We start from the raw sequence: 16,861 nt of genomic DNA, 5'->3' as shown, positions 1-16,861 counted from the left end.
ATCTTGGAAGGATAGAATGTGTTTGTTGAATTAATAGCTTTTAAAACCTTCTTAGAAAGCAAAACATTGGTTTTTATTGTTGCTATTTGGAACCTCTTTAATGAATGGTTTAACAAAAAATTATCAAAACAACTTTGAAAATTCAATGATGTGAATTATCAGATTAACATTATACTCAAAGTTGCCTTCAGATGCAGGCAGGCTGCATTCCTTTTCTATTAAATTAATGGACTAAGCTTCCTTTTGAATGGTTGGACAGTCCATGACACTTGTTCCAAAACAAGAAAAGATACTGGAGGGAAAAAAAAAGAGGAAGGAGATTCAAGACTGCTGAAATTAGCATATTTCCTATTTGGACTTTAATGGGATTTTTCTACAAAGAATAAGATTTTGATCTTACCATAATAATGTCAAAAATGATGTGTTATAGGATAGCTTCTAAATGTAATATTTAATACTGTTGGATTACTTGAAGACAAAGGTTTATAGAAAACTTTAAATTTCAGAAAAACTGTAATGTTCCAATAAACACATAGAAGAAATATAATTTAAAAATTCACTGTTCAAAGCAAACCCTGGCAGGAAAATCTGAGAGATGCTTGTCTAGAAACAGGAAGTGACACTGTGACTCAAGTGGTAAGGGCTCTCCTTGATCTGAAGAACTTAGGGATATGTTGACACCCAGGTCCTGAGTTCAAACCCCATGACTGACGAGAAGAAATTTTAAAGAATTAAAGCATTAGGCCTGGGAAGGAGACTCAGTGGTAGAGTGTTTGTCTTGCATGCATGAGGTCCTAGGTTCAATTCCTCAGCACCAAACAAGCAGAAAAAAGTGGAAATTGCACTATGGCTCAAGTGATAGAGCACTAGCCTTGAGCTGAACAGCTCAGGAACAGCACCCAGACTCAGAGTTCAGGCCCCCCTACTACCACCACCAACAACAAAAATTTAAAGCATCCAACAACCTGAAGATGTCCAGAATAATGAATGGGGCATTATCCGTTTACATGACTTAGTGACTTAAAACCTAGTTTACCAGGGGAGGTGGTGGGCAATTTGTGTGTTTTCTAAAACCTGCAAAATTATTTTGTATTTTCCCAAGGAGGGAGAAATGAGGGGATGGGGGAAGAGGGGACGTGTTTGGTGACTTTGCCTTTTGGTTCAGTGATTTTTCTGGGGACAAATTCAGAGAAATACTGTTTGTAATCCTAGTTGCATGGGGACTGAAGAAGCCAGGCCCTGGAAGTGGTTTTGTCCTGTCCTTGGCCTGGTTCCAACAACCAATGGATAATCCAAGTCCACTTCAGGACCAAGATGCCTTGAAGACTACTGATCCACTGGACAGGCAGACCTAACCACAGCCAAAAAAGGCAAAAAATGCAATGCCGAGGGCAGCATTGGAAATCTACACCAGTCAGAGATTTTTTTATATTTTTTTTTTGTAAAAATACTGCACAGAGGGTTTACAGTTACATGAGTAGGGTAATGAGTACATTTCCTATCGAGCACTGTTACCTCCTCCTTTGTTTTTCCCCTAGCCTTTCCCTCCCCACCTCTCCAACTCCTCCCTCCTTGACCCCTGCCCGACACTGTAAATTCATTTTTGACACAGTGTCCTCTACATCTCATCATCACAATGGGTCAACCTGCATCCCCATTTAAGCATTCTGCTATATCCCTTCCACTCCCCAAATTACAAAAATGTATATGCAAAATGCAGAACATTTGAATCAAATACAGTGAAAACAGGGATTATACCATGGGGGGGGGGGAAATGAACCTACAAAAGAATCACATAATACATTATAAGTATATTAAAAACAAAAGCAAGAAAGAAAAAAACCACTGTGTCTCTGACTTGGGGTACATTTCGCTTAACATCATTTTATATGGTCATATGTACACAGCCTTTGATCTTCTCTGCTTGTCCTAGACATGTACTAGTCCTTGAAAACAAGGGAAACCATGGACCTATGTTTCTTTGGGCTTGGCTTACTTCACTTAATTTAATTTTTACCAAGTCTTTCTATTTCCTAACAAATGGGGCAATGTCATTCTTTCTAATGGAGGCATAGAATTCCATAGTGTGTGTAGGTCTGTATATATATATACATATATATAGATATATATCACATTTTCTTGATCCATTCATCTACTGAGGAGCATCAGAGTTGATTCCATATCATAGGTATGGTGACTAATTCTGCAATAAACATGGTTGCACTGGCAGCTTTGGTATGACCTTGTTTGTGATCATTTGGGTAAATGCCCTAAAGTGAGATTGCTGGATCATAGGAGAGCTCTATGTGGAGTCTTTTGAACAACTTCCATACTGCTTTCCAAAGTGGTTAAACAAGTTTACAATCCCAGCAACAATGCAGTAGGGTTCCCTTTTAACCACATCCCCTCCAACATCTGTTGTTATTACATTTCTTGATTATTGCCATTCTAACTAGAGTGAGGTGCAATCTCAATGTTGTCTTGATTTGCATTTCTTTTATGGCCAGAGAACTTGAGCATTTCTTTATGTGTCTAATGGCCATTTTTATTTTCTCTTCAGAGAAGTCTCTCTTTAAGTCTTTAGCCCACTTAGTTATCAAGCAGTTGTTTCTTTGAAGATTTATTGTTGGGGGATTTATTTTTTTTGAGTCCTAAGTATATTTTAGATATAAGACCTTTTGTCATGAAGATCTTCTCCCAGTATGTGAGCTTTCTATTGATCTTGCTACCTATGACCTTTGCCTTGCAGAAGATCTGATGTTTCATGCAATCCCATTTGTCCAAACTTTCTTTGATTTCTTTTGTTTCTGGTTCTCTATTAAGAAAATTTCAGTCTGTGCTTAAAAAAAGCCCTAGAGTTATTCCTATCCTTCATGTAATGTTTTCATGGTGTCTTCTTTTATTTTGAGGTCTTTGATCCATTCGGAGTTGATTCTCGTGCAGGGTGATATATACAGAATCTAGCTTTAGTTTTCTACAGGTGTTTAACCAATTTTTCCCACACCATTTACTCAAAAGGCTGTCTCTCTTCCATTCTGTTTTTTTAGCTCCCTTGTGAAAGAGTAAGTGGCTATAGGTCAGTGGACTCATTTCTGAGTCTTCAGTCCTATTCCATTGGTCCTCAGGTCCGTTCTTGTGTCAGTACCAAGCTGTTCTTTTACTATGGCTTTTTAGTATAGTTTGAAATTTGGAACTGATATTGTTACAGTACTGTTCTTTCTGTTAAGGATTGACAAACCTACAGTCAGTATTATACTTAATGGTGAAAAGTTACAGCCATTTCTTATAAATACAGGAGTGAGATTAAAAATATCTACTCTCTCCACTCCTCTTCAACTTAGTATTAGAATGCTAGCTGGGGCAATAAGACAGGATGCAAACTTAAAGGGGATCCAAATAGAGAAAGATGAAGTAAAACTCTCCCTCTTTGCAGATGACATGATCTTGTATTTAAAGAACTCCATGACTCCACTCCCAAGTTACTTGAGCTGATCAGAAATTTTGGCAAACTAGCAGAGTATAAAATTAACCCTCGGAAATCAATGACTTTCCTGTATTCCAATAACAATAAGAGTGTGACTGAAATTAGGAAAGCAACCCCTTTTTAATAGCCGCACAAAAAAATAAAATACCTAGGAGTTAACTTAAGAGGTGAAGGACCTCTGTGATGGAAACTTTAAAAACCTGAAAAAGAAAATGAAAGCAAAACTAGGGAAGTGGGAAACCTCCCATGCTCATGAATTGGGAGGATTAACATCATGAAAATGGCAATACTGCCAAAAGCTATATCCAAATTCAATGTGATACCTATCAATATCCCAATCTCACTCTTGAATGAAATAGAAGAAGCAATCCAAAAATTATTATGGAAGAATAAAAGACCCCGAATAGCACAGAGGGTTTTTTGTGATTCTCATTTTGTATTACCACTTTGATTCTACAAAGTCATCTATGGATTTTAACTTCCTTCCCTCCCTTTGGATAAAGCTCACAATAACCCTGCCTCTAGCTCCTCTTAGGTCTGAAAAATTGTTCCTAGATAGTGAATTACTTAATTGTATTTTGAACGTATAAAACATGCATATAAAAATAGCACATTTTGATCTCATGATAAAAGAGCCTTTTCCCCTCTCAAATTTATTTCCTGAAAGGCAGTTTTAGAGAGAATCTGTTTTCATTTTTAGATGAAAGGCTTGTAGGAAACTATGTTCATAATCTGGCTCCTCCTCCTGCACCTCAAAACCTAAAACACAAATTTCACAACCCATTTACAAGAAACAACACAAAAACCAAACACTGAGAATGCTCAGATGCAGAACGTTTTACAAAACCCAGAATATAACTTTGCTGTCTGAAGGAGAGGCTCTCTGAATAAATTAACAAACAAACCCAAAAGAGCAGCCAGGAGTATCAGACGTTAGTGTTCCTGGCTACTACTCCATCAACCAGGAGCATGGAAGGGCTTCCTAAGCCTGCTGGAGAGTGCGTGGAGAAAAGTTTCCTTGCCAGTCTGAATACAACAGTTGGCATCACCCCTCCTGGGCCTGTCTTTCTTGACTTCTCCCCACAGCGGAGCAGAATCGTCCCTTGCTCCATGAAGGATAAATACTGTACAAGCTGATCCACAGAGTGGCTTCTATTTAGTCTGCACTCCTTCCTAGGTGGGCGGTCCCTGCCCCACGGTGTGTGTGTGCTCCCAGGGGCTGATCCTCATAGCCCATGCCCACGGGGCAGGCAGGTGCTAGATGTGAGTCATTCACACAGAAGCTACTGGGTTGCTGCCCTAGCCCAACAGCAGGTGTACCCTGATCTTCTCCCACAGTCCCAGGCGAGGTGCCCACAAGGGTCCGATTTGGACAGACTGCCACTAGGATCCTACTTCACCAGAGGGATCAGCATGCCAGATGAAGTGGCTGCCACCTGAATTACTACTTATTTTATGGAGCAGTTTTAAACAAAGTGATACATATTACTGTATGATATATAATGCTATATCCTTGAGTCTCTAGTCCAAAATCATTGAACTTGATACTAACAAAAATGGATTTTATTGTTTGTATTTATAAGGCCATTTTGGCAAACTGAAATAAAAACACAACAAAACTCTTATCCATAACACATGATTAAATCTCAGAATTTGAAAAAAATTGTATGTAAGTAGTGCAAATGAAGTTATACTAGAATAGTAAAACACACACAAAATATTTATTAGTTACATTCAAAAGTAAAATAAGTAATTACAGAAAGAATTACTACTAGATAAAAAAATATTACAATGGTTTAACAGGTTGAAGTGATATAGGTTAAATATTTGGTTTTTATAAAAGTTATTTAAATTTCCCAGTTCTGTTTATCTCAGTGAAGGAAAATGTTAGAAAGTAGAAATTATATGTGGCACCTCTTGCTTCCAGTACCACAAAGGGGAGTGGCACTTAATAATGGGAGTCCTGGGATGACACCCACACCCAGCCCATGTAGACCCATCAGAGGTCCCTGTGGTGACCCTGAGGGGGCCCAGGACATCACATTGCTGCTGCAGCAGGTGCAGCACTTGTTGTAGTGGGCTGCGGCCAACAAGGCTCCATCAGTGACCAGATCAAGCAAACCAGCCTCAGGGGCCAAAGCCAGGAGGGAAGGCAAGGCAGACCCCAAGTCCTGCCTTCCATCTGTGTGGACTACACTGCCAAGGCCAGACCCATTTCTCTGCTTTGGAGCACAACAAGGGTAGGGAGTGAGCCTCCAAAAGGAGCATCCCCAGAATGGCACCCAGATCTGGGCACATGCGGACCAAAAGGATGAAGGAGGAGGCTACACAGCAAACCCAAAGGGCTTCAGGCCCCTGGTGCATTGAAAGTCCAGACTCCTCTGACACTGATGGGCATATGCAGGGATGGGCCCATACCCGAGTCCACAGGGACCAGAAAATGGAAGTCTGTGGGGATGCTGAAGGGGCTCCAGGGTGTTGAGCTGAGCAGCTGTCACAAGCCTGCTGGCAGAGGAGCCAGCACACAACTCCATTCTCCAGACCACCTTAAAGACTGATGAGGTGAAAGCAGGGGTTATACCGTGCAGGAGGGACATACAAAGCAACAAAGAAATCATCTTATAAATATGTTAGAAATAATCGAGTGAAAGAAAAACATTTGAATACCCCTGCTCTCTCTGTATTTGCTGTTGGTATAATTGTGGAGGGGAAGGGCAAAAACAAATCGTTTAAATAAGGATACAGGTGGACTAATTGCAACAATGAGAAGTACAAGTCGTTATGTCAAAAAATGAACTTTACAACTTTGGTGGTGGGGGGAGGAGGATGGGAAAGGGCTTGATAAGAAATGTACTCATTGCCCATGTAATTGTAACCCCTCTGTATGGTGTTTTCACAATAAATAAATAAATAAATGACTGATAAGGTGAACCACAGCTGGGCTGCTTGGCCTCAAAGGGTTGGACTGCCCGCCCAGCCTTCCTTCTCCCATGGGCTGTACAGTGTACAAACATGATGTCCCCCCACCCCACACCCATGAGGGCAGGAAGTGAGCTCGGAACGGAGTCTCCCTGGGATGGCACTCTCACCTAAGACCACTGCAGACCAGTACCAGCACAGCTGGAGGAGGAGAAGGCAGCAGTGGATTCAACTCCAGCCTCACAACTGCCAGCTCCTGGGTGAAATGGAGCGACTGAGACTGGGAAGGGAGGTGGGAAGGATGGGCGGGGCTCATCTGGCAATGCTGGGGAGCATGCACACACATCCTCTCACTGCACATCCACCACAAGGAAGGGGGCCCCACTTCTCAACGGGTGACCTGAGGAGGCACCCACACCTACAGGGACTACAGAAATTGAGGTTCATGTGGTGACTTGGAAAGGGCTCCAGGGTACAGCCTTGCTGCTGCACTGAACAACTGGCAAAAAGAAAAAGAAAAACATCCACTAAAACTTCTCATCAATGATAATGTATTATACTTTAAAAACAGTTTTAATTCCCTCTTGTATATTTTTGCATGGAGCCCTCTGAATTAACCAAAAATCTCCAGGATTTCCTCATGCACAGTAATACTAATAAATATAGCTTTTATTCTTTTTTTAATTAAGGGAGGTTGCATTTAGTTCCTTCCCATGTTTAATTCATGAAAAAGAAATCCTGAAGTATATCTGTCAAACACCAAACTCATGATTTCTTCTGAACGCCTCACTGAAGAAAGAGAATAAGATGACCGAACAACAGGTATCACCCATATTGTCACCGTGCTAGCTCTCTCTCTGATTAAAAATAATCCTGTCATGCACATGCAGATCACTTATGCAAAGTTTTTTCCAACAATTCTTGTAGTTATATTACATTTATCTTTCTCCTTCTGTCTCCTCTCCTGCTTCTTTTCCACAGGGTCCTGTTTCCCTCTTACATCCCTTTTCCTTTCAACTTTCTCCCTGTCCCATCCTCTTCTTCCTCCTGCTATGCCCTTCCTCCTCTCTTACACCTTTCTCCTCCTTTCCTTTCCTCTTTCTCCTACACTTTCACTTTCTTCTACTTCTTCTTTATGATCCTGGGGGTTGGGCTCAGTGCCTTGTGCTCACTATGCAGATGCTCTGCTGCTCACTACAGGCCTCCAGTCTAGACTTCATCTCAATGACCATCTATTTCTGATTTGTTTTTAAATAGCAAACCAACAAAGACTTTTGATTCAGGATTTAATTTATTGTACATATTCTGTGCCATAAATATGTGCTACTTAATACATTGTGGCTAATAGGTTTTGATTATGCCTTGGGGTTCAGATAAACTCATCAGAAACAATGTGTTTGAAGGCAATCTAATGTGATCCTATGTTACTCCCAAATTAATGAAATGGTTACTTTGTATCTTGCACAAGTACTTCTATATTGTTCCCAGATTAATGAACTGTCACTTTGTGGTAGCACCCACAGTAACACTAATCCAAGGATTGCTGGGGATCAGAAGATTAAGTCCAGACAGGAAAATCCATGTGATATGTATCTCTAATTAACTGCTAAAAAGCCAGAAGAAGACCTGTGGCTAAGTGGTTTAGTGCCATCCTTGCACTGAATAAGATGATGACAGGACCCAGGCCTGAGTTGAAGACCTGTGGTGGGTGCACGCACACACACACACACACACACACACACACACACACACACACACACACACACACTTTCCCAACTAGAGCAAGTAGAATATCTGTTTTTCTGATGAGATGTCTGAGTTTCTGTCCCATGTGTTTGTATATTTTTGAAAGCTGTATCATCAACTTACCTAATTTTAATAAATGACACCTTGTTCACTATTATTTACTCCTGGTTTGAAAATATTTTAAGACACATTTTTATGTAGAAAATTGAGTTTGTTCCCCAAATTGTGACTGTCTTGGTTTGTAAAAATGAAAGAATTGTGCCTTTAATTCATTAGTTCACAAATTAGAAAAGTAACCATAACCCTAGAACCAATTGCCTTTGGATTCTAAAAGCCACACAAATATATTAGTTTTTACTTATCCTATCTTTGATTCAACTCATCTTTCTCAAAATAGTTTTTAGTTTTACTTAAATATCCTGCCATTTTTCTAACCCAAACCCTAACTGGAACATTCAGGCTAACCCTCACACTAATCATACCCTAATCCTTCTATTATGAACAGTTTCCTATTTCACATTCATCCTAATTGTAACTTTACTTGTTTTTCAAAAATTTGCTTTCAATTTTACCCTAAATTTTCCATTTCCCTAATGCTAACATTAAGCCCATCGAGAACAGAAACCTAACTTTCACCCTAATGATAGTCCAATTCTAATGTTTAAGAAAAATATTCTAGTTTTTATTCACTCTAGTGAATGCTCCAGTTTGCACTATGGAAATGAATTTCAATTTGCCCTAATTCCCACAAATTTCCTGACTCTACATCTGAAGTTATCTTGTTCCCTAACATGAATCATTATATTATGTGTCCTCAAATTCTCACATCAGGAAAAATATGGTAGTTTCCCTTGATCTTACCTGTTCATGAACCCCTGTACCCTAAAACAGTTTCAGATTTACTCATCATCTAGTCCATTACTTAACACTAACTCTCAACTGAAACCTAGCTGGAAAACTCTCATTAATCATTACAAGAATGATCACTGCGAAATAAATATAATGATAATGCTCTAGTTACTATTCAATCTCACATTTTTTGCTTCCACTTGTTAGTGAAAACTCAATTTCATACTAAAAATATTCCTATTCATAACACTAATCATAATCAGAACAAAATACTGACCCTAATCTTAATATAAATTATATGTCAATACTAACACTAACACAAGTAAACTAATTTTCACTCATCCTGACTTGATTCAAATAAGCCTTCCAAACATAGGTTACAATTTTTTCCCAATATCTTAGTCATTTTCTAACCCTAAACTTAACCTTAACTGGAACATTGAGAATAACTATAAGCCTAATTGTAAGTAGATTCTAATATAGCAATGCTCTAGTTCACATTCATTCTAACTTTTACCAGGCTTATTCTAAAATTTACCTTCAATTTGAGCCTCATTCTTTTTCTCCTTCACTCTAACCCTAATCATGGCTGTAATCCTAACCATAAACTTGACCCTAATGGTATCCCAATTATAAAATTTATGAAAATCCCTCATTTTGTGTCATCCTAACTGAAATTGACTTGTAATTCTTGAAATAAATTGCAGGTTTTCCTAAACCCTACAGATTTCTCACTCTTAACTCTGAATCTATCTTGTTCCATAACAGGAATCATAATACCCTTTTGATCTCAAATCCTGATATTATGAAATAGAATGTATTTCCAATATTGTAACATTTCCTGAATTCCTAGAACCTAAAATAAGTTCAGATTTATTTAACATTTAACCCATTCCTTTTTTTTTCTTTTTGTTGGTCGTGGGGCTTGATCTCTGGGCCTGGGCATGATCCCTGAGCTCTAGGCATGGGCACGATCCCTGAGTTCTTTAGCTCAAGGTGTGCACTTTATCACTTGAGCCACAGCACAACTTTCAGGTTTTCTGGTGGTTAATTGGAGATCAGAGTCTCACAGATGCTCCTGCCTGGCCTGGCTTTGAACTGCAATCCTCAGAAATCACCTTCCAGGAATGGGAGTCCAGGGAAACCGTAACCACTCAACTAAGTGATTTGAGAATAAACACTGAACACAAATTAAGGAAGTAAAGAAGTTCATACAAGATCTAAAACAAAGCCCCAACAAAGAAATTGAAGCCATCAAAGCCAAACACTTATAAGGAAAAGAAATGAAAAACAAAGTAGAAAGACCATGCAGAAGATCGAATCTCGTGGATTGAAGACAGCCTAGATATTATAGAGAAAGAACAGCCTAGATATTATAGAGAAAGAACATTCAACCATCCAAGACAAATCCAAGAAATATGGTAGATCTATTCAACATTTTGAAGACACCATCAGAAGGCCTAATCTGAGGATAATGGTTGTAGAGTAGCACCTAGAGACAGAAGTTAATGGTCTAAGAAATTTGTTTAATAGAATCTTAGCAGAGAACTTCCCAAACATGCAAAAAGATAGGCCTATTCAGACACAAGAAGCTTTTAGAACTCCAAATAGACCAGACCAAAACAGGACATCCCACCATCACGTTATAATCTGCACAGGATCAATTCAGACCAAGGAAAAGATCCTTAAAGCTGTCAAGGAGAAAAGATCAATCACCTATAAAGGGAAACTAATTAGAATCACCTCAGATTTCTCAGCAGAGACAATCAAAGCAAGAAGATCCTGGAATGATGTATGTCATGCCCTAAAGACAAACAACTATCAACCAAGAATACTGTATCCAGCTAAACTCTCCTTCATAACCTCAGGTCAAATAAAAACCTTCCATAGCAAAGAAAAACTGAAACAATACATCTCCACCAAACCAGCCCTACAAAAGTTTTTTAAACATGTCCTATACATAGAAGACCACAATAAAGGCCAAGAAACCTCACCCAAACTGAGAATCCAAGAACCATAGGAAGAACCTAGTTGCTGCAGCCCCCAAGAAGGTGGATAAAATGGCAGGAACTCCCAAATACCTCTCAGTCCTGTCTCTCAACATTAACGGACTTAATTGTCCAATTAAGCGACATAGACTGTCTAGTTGGATTAAAAAGCAAGATCCTTCTATCTGCTGCCTTCAGCAGTCACATCTTGCCCATAAAAGCAAACACATTTTCAATGTGAAAGGCTGGAACAAAATCTACCAAGCAAATGGCCCCCATAAACAGACGGGAGTTGCAATACTAATATCAGATAAAATAGACTGCAAATTAAAATTAGTGAGAAGAAATAAAGAAGGTCGCTACATACTAATTAAGGGATCTCTCCTTCAGGAGGATATTACAATTCTAAATCTCCATAGCCAAACAACAGAGCACACAAATTTATCCAAGAAACACTACTTTAACTCAAATCCCACATAGATCCAAAGACATTAATTGTTGGGGACTTTAACACACCACTCTCTCCACTAGATAGATCAACTCCGCAAAAACTCAATAGAGAAACTGCAGATCTGAACAACTGCATAGCTCAACCAGATTTAACAGACATCTACCGAATATTTCACTCAGCAGCATCAGAATACACCTGGGTTTACATGGGACTCAGTGTCAAGTGAGCCTAGACCACTTGGCTAACTTCCCCATGTACCATGCATATTGTATGCAGTGTGATGTCAGTGGACCACATTTGCAGGGTGTGAAATGTCTGACATTCTTAATGCATATCTGTAATGTAGTGCAGCAGAAACTAGGAAAATATTGCTTGGCATTCTGGTTTGGTTTGAGAATAAGACTTACAAAGCTAAATATTGTGGTGCATGCCTATAATCTCAGCACTCAAGAAACTGAAACAAGAAGATCACATGGAATATACAGAGACACTGTGTTCAAACAAAAGGAGGGTAGACAATAATGGAAAGGGTAACACTGATCAACATGCATTGTCCACATGAAATAAAATGAAAATCTCTTTAAAACTATTTAAAGAGATAGTATTTATTATTTATTTTACAATTATTATTTATTTTTATTATTTGCTTATTTGTTACAAATAAACTGCTGATGGCTCACACTTGCAATTCAAGATAGTCAGGAAGCTGAGACATGATGATCCCAATTGACTTTTGGGGGATGTTAACTTGAGGTAAAACTCTCATGGACTTTCTGGCCCAGGCCGTTTGAATCTTGACCCTCAGATCTCAGACTTCTAAGTAATTAAGGTTACAGGGGTGAACCTCCAGCTCCAGGCTTCCAAGTGACTCTTATCTCCAAATAACCACAAAAATGCCAAATGTGGCTCAAGTGATTGAACACCAGGCTTCAGTGAAAAAAATCTCAAGGGACAGTACCCAGGCCTCAAGTTCAATTCCCATGAACAACAACAACAGAAATGAAAGAATCATCAATAGAATATGCAATCACTGTTGTTGTTGGTACCCTGTGCTTACATGGTAAATATCAGTAATTTTTCAATGATCTCTTTGTGCATCAAACTATTAAAATCATCTTTGCCATACATCCTGACTCCACATGAGGCAAAAAGATCTAACAAAGATGAAATAAAGATCCTGTGATCATTACTCAGACCAGTTCTCCCCACATTCTGGTGGCTGTTGGTGACTGTGGGAAGAGGCTTTTTTTCTGAACAGACAATGTCCACAGATGCACAGTGAGGTCCCTCAAAAGCTAGCAGAAGGCATGCACCTATTCCCATCCTCAATCACTGTAAGCGTGGTGGGACTCATTTCTGAGAAGCTTTCACACTACTGCTGTGTGTAGAATACAGTCATCAAACTGGAAATGAGTTAATATTGATACTAGAGCTAACTCTCAGCATCTATTATTGCATCCCAGAAGGAGGTGATGCACAGAGATATGTGCATGTGTGTGTGGAAGTACACACCTGTGTGAAAAGCAGTATTGGGATTTAAACTCAGAGTCTCACACTCTCACTTGGCTTTTTCACTCAAGTATAGCACTTGGTGCAATACTTCTTAGGCCAAAGTTTCAATGACTTGTTTTTTTTTTTTTTTTGTTAGTTAACTGGAAATATGAGTCTTGGAACTATTCTGCCCAGATTTTTCTGCAAACCCTAGATCTGAGCCTTCTGAGTATTTAGAATTATAGGTGTGAGACACTTGTTGCCAGCTCCAACTACTATCCAAGGAGACACATGGCTTTATTGATACAGCTGGTTGGCCTTGGTTTATGATTAGTGGAGATTGGAGTTGGAACTCCAGCCTTTCCTAGGGTCTGAGTTGGTAATTCTAGGCATCTTGTCACCACTCCTCAGACAGAATTGCCTTTAGCCTTTAGCCATCTTGTCACAGAATTGAGAGGTAACTGCCAAGTCTCCTGGAATTCAGGGCCAATGCAAGGGATATCTGTTGGTTCTGAGTAACCAGGGCTGCCGTTTCCATGGCGTTTCAGGCTTCCAGATTTGCCTGCTAGATCACTGTGCTTCCTATGCTTCCAGCACCTTTCACTCACAAGGACTAGGGCAGGCCCAGGACTCTTCTTTGAGGTGCCATGTTTGTTTATTGGGTGAAGAATATGAATGTAAGAATAAGCAAACTCACTCAATCCAGGGCATAGAAAGCTGTTCACAGGCTTTCAGGATTTCAGCTTGACCATTCTGGGGTTGACTCCCACTGCCTCTACCTTGAAACATCCTCTTCAGAACCTAGATCAAGAGGGTCCATAAGGGGCCTGCATTGCATCTCAACACTGCCTAGCTGCTTTCCTGATAAGCTGCTCCTCCTGCACTCCTCCTGCTATGTGTGATGAAGGGGGCCAGAAAATCTATACCAAAATAATCCTGCTATAGCATGTGGGGTCAAAGTTCATAGGGCATAGAAACATTTTCCTGGGTTTTCATACTCAGGAAAATGAGTGATTATTCTCTTTTTTGATTGGTTTTGTTTTTCATTATTTCTGGATGCTGTATATGTAAACACAGACTGGTTCAAATGTGCTCTTTGAACAATGTCTTAATTTGATAAGCAGACATCTCACAATAAGTCAAATACCCAATAGCCCCATTTGTGAAAGGTCTTCTCTTCTCCAAAACCTTCAAGAAGATGCCAGAAAGACAAGAAGATATTTCTGTAACCCTTCTCTTTGATCCATGTGTGAACACAAAGTGTGGATCCAAAGTGTGGATCAAAGTGTGGTAGAGCAACAGTCTTGACCAAAAAAGCTCAGGGAGAGCACCTAGACCCTGAGTTCAAGCCCTTGGAACAAAACAAAAGCAAAAGAAAACAATCCACAATATGTATGAGATATATGGATATACCTGTATTATACCATAACTATGCTGTAAAAATAAACCTATTAGAAAATTTAAATTTGTTTTCTTTTGTAGCTCAGTACCAGAAGCTCAGGACTATAATACTACTTACTCAAGAGACACTTCTCATCAATTCACCAGGAAAAAGCTGGGAGTGAAAGTGTTGCTCAAGTGGCAGAGTGCCCGCCACAAAACTAAAAGCTAAAACAAAAGCTTGAGCCCTGTATTTAAACAGAATACTGGACCAAAACATTTCTTTTGTGTCCCTGTCTACCTTCTATCTTTCTAGAGTGAACTGAATCAATACTGTTTCATTTTTACCAGAGAAAAAAATGGCTCTGAAAATGGTGCTGGGAAAACTAGATATTCACCTTGAGAAGATTGAAACTCAGTTGCTATCTCTTACGCCATACCACCTACACACACACACACACACACACACACACACACATTAATTCAATTTAATCAAAAGATCAGTGCTAGAGAACCTGCTATTGATTACATGTAACACTCAGATTAGCCCCTTCCAAGTCAAATCTCTGGGGCTAGGGAGTGAACTCCAGGCCAGACACACAATAGGCAATGCTCTAACATTTGAACTGTGCCTCTATCCCTTTTTTATTTAATATTTTTGAGAGGGTCTTACTACCTTGATTCAAAGTGCCATTGAATGTATAATATCCTTGCACTGTTCCCCAAGAGCCCAAATTACAGCATCTGCCAACATTTCCAGTTTTTCTCATTTTTTTCCCTACCTTCCACACACATAATCTCACTTCAGAAGATACGTTTCTCAGGTATTTGTTCTGATGAAAAACTGACTACTTGCCGGGTGCTAGTGGCTCACGCCTCTAATCCTAGCTACTCAGGAGGCTGAGATCTAAGGATCACAGTTCAAAGCCAGCCCGGCAGAAAAGTCAGTGAGACTCTTATCTCAAATTAACCACTAGAAAACCGGAAGTGGTGCTGTGGCTCAAGCAGTAGAATGTTCGCCTTGAGGTGAAGAGCACGGGATAGTGCCCAAGTCCAGAGTTCAAGCCCCACGACTGACAAAAAGCAAACAAAAAACCTGACTACATGCAACCCAGTTAATATGCAGCAATCCCTTGTATTTGATGCACTGACATTTTATAATCTAAAAAGAAAACAAAAAATTCCACTTAAAGTTCTATGAGGGCAGAGTGAGAAAGGTGAGGGGCCCTGGGATTAGACATGTGGAACTCCTGACCTAAGTGGGAGAGTAAGCACCTTCCCCACATCAGGACCTTCATGACACCAAATCTGCACCTTTGGGCCTCTGTCAGTGTCCACAATGACTACCCCACTCGTATCTGCCACCATTTTCAACTTGAGAGAAGCTTTATGCAAGGTTTGGTTGACAAGATGCTCAATGACAGAGCTCCCAGAGAAGGGGCTGCTTGCTGGACAGGAAGGCAGTGGTCTCTCCTGCTGCTGAGCTGAGGTGTTTCCCTTGGAGGCACTTGGCCAACACCCTGCCCAGCATCAAGTTCCACCAGAGCTAGGTCATCAGCAACCTGAAGGGTGAGCCAGTCCCAGTCTTGTACTCTAGGGACAGCAGCTTCAGAGACTGCTCTTTCTCACAGGTGCTGAGCAGCTGCTGCCCAATCAGAAGCAGACCAAAAGAGGCAGGTCAACTCCAGTGGCTATAAGACCTAGCTGTTCCTCCAATTTGAAGAAAACACCTATAGAGACAAGTGTCACTTCATGCACAGCATCCACAAGCTCCACAGTCTAGCCTGCCATCCCAAGTGCAAGATCTAGCTGGGTTGCACCTTCCATGTCACCAACCTTTGCCTCTATGAGCCCTGCTGCCACTTCATCCACAAAACCAAGGAACGCAGAGCCCTGGCCAGGACCTTTCTGCAGACCTTCCCTATCTCCAGCATAGCTTTAGCTTTGCTGGATTTTCCAGTGCCAATGAGACTGCTGCCACCACTGGATTGCTAGATAGCCCCACGTCCATCATCCCAACACCCATCCTGATTGCCGATGACCTCCTGGGCTCACCCAACCTTCCTGATGGCACCAATAACCCCTTCACCTTCTAGAGCCAGGTATTTGTTCTTTACCTCTTTCATGGGGCTGCCTTTCATGTCTACCCCACCACCTTCCTATTCTGATCCATGTCTGAGTTCTCTCACATGTTTGATTCTCATGCCACCCCTCAGGATTCTCTCTTGGGTCAAGGCTACCTGTGCAGTGCAGCAGGAGCCATGCTGGGTCAGATTCCCTCATCTTGGACAATTCAGGAGACCTGCCCATTTTGAGCAAACTTTCCATCTCATATGACTAAAGCACCAGGGTAAGGAGGGACACCCCCAATCCATTCCTTCTACTCCCCTTCCTCCTGCACCACATCCTAGATCCAATTAATCACCAAAAATCCTGGAAGTGACCTGTATCTCAAGTGGTACAGTACTAGCTTCATGCTAAATGAAGCTCAAGGATAGCTCCTATCCTGAATTCAAGCACCAAGACCACCACAGAACATCAACAATAAAAAGA

General features: G+C 40.4%; 1 pseudogene; it reads left to right on the top strand.

The window, feature by feature from the left end:
* Positions 1-15,647: 15,647 nt before the first annotated feature.
* LOC122126906 lies at positions 15,648-16,649 on the top strand (annotated as a pseudogene).
* The last annotated feature ends 212 nt before the right edge of the window (positions 16,650-16,861 follow it).

This window comes from Dipodomys spectabilis, unplaced genomic scaffold, assembly GCF_019054845.1.
Source record: "Dipodomys spectabilis isolate Male_0828 unplaced genomic scaffold, ASM1905484v1 ptg000290l, whole genome shotgun sequence".
Lineage (NCBI taxonomy): Eukaryota > Metazoa > Chordata > Mammalia > Rodentia > Heteromyidae > Dipodomys > Dipodomys spectabilis.
This window is presented reverse-complemented; position numbering and strand designations above follow the sequence as displayed.